This window comes from Penaeus monodon, chromosome 22, assembly GCF_015228065.2.
Source record: "Penaeus monodon isolate SGIC_2016 chromosome 22, NSTDA_Pmon_1, whole genome shotgun sequence".
NCBI lineage: Eukaryota > Metazoa > Arthropoda > Malacostraca > Decapoda > Penaeidae > Penaeus > Penaeus monodon.
Window position 1 is genome coordinate 1,470,046 of NC_051407.1, and position 394 is coordinate 1,470,439.

General features: G+C 32.2%; 1 protein-coding gene across 1 annotated transcript in view; it reads left to right on the forward strand.

The window, feature by feature from the left end:
- The window catches only part of LOC119587632, a 16,560-nt gene that overhangs the window by 13,590 nt on the left and 2,576 nt on the right, over positions 1-394 (forward strand). The window lies entirely within an intron of this gene.

Genomic DNA, 394 nt, shown 5'->3' on the forward strand with positions numbered 1-394 from the left:
TATGAATCCATCTTCGTTTTTCTAACTTCCAAAGGAACACAGAATCACCAAGAAAACCACGAATATATAGAATAAACTCATATATTTATGATGACATCTGCACGTACAGAAAACCTTCAATACATCCTCATTCCACAGAAATTAATGACAATCAAGTGAATACTCAATGTCAAGAACAGCATACAACCAACTTCACAAACCATTTTTCACTACTATTTACACTGGAGATACACTCATTCACGGAAACAATAATAAGCTGACTGCAATGAACCTGATTCACTTTTCATACAAGCAATCTAAGTACAGAATCAAAGCAGAATCGACAAGATTCCTTTACATATCACATACTGAAGTGTATTTCAATATCTATGTCTTAAAATTTGAATGATAATTA